At 45.0% G+C, this 4,168-nt stretch overlaps 1 pseudogene; it reads left to right on the top strand.

Moving 5' to 3' along the window:
* The first annotated feature begins 2,515 nt into the window (after nucleotides 1-2,515).
* LOC115065668 lies at nucleotides 2,516-2,681 on the top strand (annotated as a pseudogene).
* The last annotated feature ends 1,487 nt before the right edge of the window (nucleotides 2,682-4,168 follow it).

The following is a 4,168-nucleotide window of genomic DNA, read 5'->3' as shown; positions in this document are numbered from 1 at the left end:
TCAAGTAGATCTAAAGGTCCAGAGTCTTTGAGAAGGATGTTGAGTGTCTGTGGTTTTAATAGGCACCCTAGATATTAACCGGGATGAACCTGGGGTGAGAATTGCCCACCTTGTCAGAAAGCAGGTTTCTGGGGCAACAAGAGAAGTGGGTTTGTCGGTTGGCAGATGCCAGCCGAAAGGAGGAGAGATCTGAGAGCCTAGCCCTTCCCCTATACGATCCTAGAAAGCCTGCAAAAAGCCAGAAGGCCTGGGAGGCCCTCAAGGATGAAGTTAAGTGAGGAGCTCTACATGGGTTAATTCGTACCTGACAAGACAGATGCTGTTCTGTATCTCAGATCTGTCTCTTCTGTGTGGAGAAGGTATGAGACATTTACACAAATCAACTGATCGATCATACCATGCTCTAGCCACAGTGGCAAAACCCAAGAGTGGCTAAGGGACTGGTGATTCTGGCCAGGATGAAGGGGGTTGTTTACAGACGCCCTGCATCTCCTTCAGCTGGTGTGTCAGTAATTGAGCATTCGCTCCATGTCTGGACATTATTCTTGTCTGGTGTGGTCAGGTTGGCCATCCGGTGAATGGGACTCATCAAAGCTGGCTTAACCGGCTTAACATAGTTCCTGTGAGGTTGTCAGGGTGAAGATGAATGCTCCAAAAAAGGAGTTTTACAACGCCAGCCCCTGTCGAGCCCTGCTGTGATGTTTGATTTAATTCCCGCCAAAAGCATTTCTCTATTGAACATCTCTCAGCAATGAAAACAGAATTGTTAGCCGGGCTTACAAACAGGCAGTACAATTCTGAAGACATAAGAATAACTCACTGGAAGCACACAGGCTGGTAATGAGATTAGAGGCTCAAGCTTCAACCATCACACAGAATAAAATGCATAATAAAATGACTTCCTATACCCCTCAGGAAGCTGGGAATGGGCTCCAGGGACCTCCAGGTAGCTGTTATGCAAATACAGTGGGCACACATTCATAGCAAGCAATCTTTAGAGTTCTCTTTCCCTGAGAGAAAATGCTTGGGAACTGCCCCCTTGAGAGGACCCTTCACCTCCCCTGCAGTCCTGGGTGGCTCTGCAGAATACGGAAGGTCTGAGCCCACCAAGGGGATAAGCAAGGAGGCTCTGAATGCAGCCTCACTGCAGCCATCAAAAGCAAAGGACGGAGAAGAATGAACCAGCCATTTGCTTCTTTATCCCTTGTGGTTAGGCATGGTTTCTCTCACCACATTGTTCGAGTTGATTGTGTTTTTATATCTCCACCTTCCTTGCAGACACAATGCTCTGAACTGCTTGGAATGGTTAGCATATTTTGCGATTAGCATATTTACGATTTGCATATTTCAGCAGAAACTCGGACAGCAGAAGTATGCGACTCAATGATAAAACTCTTTATCAGAGTATCAGAGGGATGAAATTGAAAGTTTGGGACACTCGTAGATATCCATAGCTTCTTCTCATGATGGCTTTTTTTTCTTTATAGAGTACAGAATGACTAAAATCCAGGACAAGGAATCTGTAAGTGAATTTTTTAAGAAGGAAGGACAGGAGAGATCTCCCTTGACAAATCCAATATGCCCTTTAAAATGCATTTTAAAAGCTTCGTGTGAAATGAGCCTTGAATCGTGCATTCAGTCTGAATGTGACTTTCATAGTGGATGGGGAGATAGGAGCAGAAGTAAACTGCCTTAGAGTAGAGTTTAGTGATACCGCGTGCGATCCACGTGTGTAGGGCCTGGCTTGGTTCAATCCCCAGCACCATTATAACAACATAATGAAAAATAAAATGTAATAAAATAAATCTTCTAGGAATGACTAGCATGCTACCCAGGGAGGATCCTAGCCTTACTTTCCAGGACGCATCCTCTAGAAAGCCCAGGCAGCGTGGCTGTGCTCTGAAGAACTCGCCTTGATTACAGTTGGGGCTGTGGGGACTGCTGTTCCCGTTACCCTCCAAACTTCTTTGACTTTGAAAATGCAGCCATGGTGGAGTTAAAACCTGATATATGAACTTATTGGAGATGCCAGACATGCCAGAAGTGGGAACAGAGAAATCCATGCTTTTCCAGGCTTTCTCTTGCTATCACAGATACTGGAGACACTCACCTTATAAGGAATGGTTTATTGGAGCTTCCAAATCATGACTGTTGGCTTGAGCCTGTGGTGAGGCAGGAAATCAAGGGAGGAACATATGATGGAGCAAAACTGTTCACCTCAGGGTTAGGATTGAGGGTAGATACATAGCAGGGTCCTACAGTCTCCCTGGAAGGTACGTCACCGATGACCTGAATACCTTCTGCTATACCCCACCTTTTAAAGGTCCACCACCTCTGTGCTGGTTAGTTTTTTTGTCAGCTTGACATAAGCTGAGTCATCTGGAAGAGGCATCGTGAATGCAGAAGATGCTTTCATCACACTGGCTTGGTGGCAAGTCTGTGGGGGCATTTTCTTAATAATTGATGTGGGAGAGCCCAGCCCACTGTGGGTGGTGGCACCCCTGGGTCGCTGGCCCTGGAGCCATGAGAGCAAGCAGTAAGCAGAACTCCTCTATGGCTTCTGCATCAGTTCCTGCCTCCCAGTTCCTGCCATTAAGTTCCTAGCCTGAACAGCAGCCTCCTTGGTAGTGTATGTAGTCTATTGTCTATATGGGTTACCTCAAGGGACCTTGGAGACAATTTTCTGTCAGTTGGTAATCAACCCTCTGATCACAATGCTGTCCCTGATCTAGGCTCCAGACAGGGATGCGTGGTGCCTTTGGGAAGCCCCAGGGCATAGTGGCCAGGGTTCACATTGGCCAGGTCATCATGTCCATCTGAACCAAGCTGCAGAATAAGGAACATGTGATTGAGGCTCTGTGCAGAGCCAAGTTCAAGTTCCCTGGCCGCCAGAAGATCCACATCTCAAAGAAGTGGGGCTTCACCAAGTTTAATGCAGATGAATTTGAAGACATGGTTGCTGAGAAGCGGCTTATTCCTGATGGCTGTGGTGTCAAATATATCCCCAATCATGGTCCTCTGAACAAGTGGAGAGCCCTGCATTCCTGAAGGCGTCAATAGTTCTCTCCTATACCCTACCAAGTCATGTTCAATAATAAATCTAGCATCAAGTTAAAAAAACAAAAATCAAAAAACAAAAAAACAACAACAAAAAAAGTTCCTACCCTGACTTTCTGTAATGACGGATACCCTTTCCTAACTTAGTTGCTTCTGACCATGGTGTTTAATCACAAATATAGAAAGTAAACTAGGCAGGACAACGTCTGAACAGTGCCTCAATGGGAAACAAGCCTTTGTTATCGGGGCCTTTGGGGAATGGTCTGAATCCAAAATACAGCAACTGAAAAATCCAAATTTTAAAACAAAAAGCAATCACTTCGCCCTCGGAGCACTTGACTGCTTATCCTTCATTAAGATGCAGCCTTCATCACTGCATCGTTAAGATGCAGTCATTTCCCCCTGGACCACCATCCATCTTCTACTTCAGGGACTCACCCAAACAACAACGGTAACAGGGAAGCAAAATCAACCAGGTATGCTCATTGTCTGTAGAATATCCCTGGCTATCAGTTAACCCACCACTGAAGGTTTCTCCACTAGTACAGGTGCTGTATCTTATGCTTTGCCACCAGACAATGAAGACATAAGCCATGCTGAGGGAATTAACCAACAGTGGTGAAGGATGAGAAAAGCACGTGGACCAGGAGAAACTTTAGAAGGCAGAAAAATAGTTCTGGATGAACATAGGTTTGAGAGAGATTAAATGGAAGAGCTTCTTATACATGTTTTAAAAATTGCCTAATGTTGGAAAATAGGTCGTGTGAATTTATAATCATTAAACTGGAAAATCAAAAAACAAAACAAAACAAAAACCCCCAAATCCCAAAAGCCTGGCAACTTCTCTCAAAATCATAGCAACATTTAGGAGTTTCACTTCCCCAGGAAATGTGGTGTTCACACCATGTTACACAGAAACATTTTTAAAAAGTGCTGGTTTCCGGCTGTCTTTATTCCATAGAAGAACCAAGTACTGTCTCAGGAGAAAACACAAACGGTCCCCACGACTGCACCTCCATCCTCCACACAAACCAAGAGAACCATGTCCTTCCTTGGACGTGCTCGATCCTGGAAGTGTGTTTGTTTTGAGACCTCAGTTTCACACAGCTTA

The sequence above is a fragment of the Mus pahari genome, chromosome 16 (assembly GCF_900095145.1).
Source record: "Mus pahari chromosome 16, PAHARI_EIJ_v1.1, whole genome shotgun sequence".
NCBI classification, from domain to species: Eukaryota; Metazoa; Chordata; class Mammalia; order Rodentia; family Muridae; genus Mus; species Mus pahari.
The sequence above is the reverse complement of the archived record's forward strand: the minus strand, read 5'-3'. Positions and strand labels throughout refer to the sequence as shown.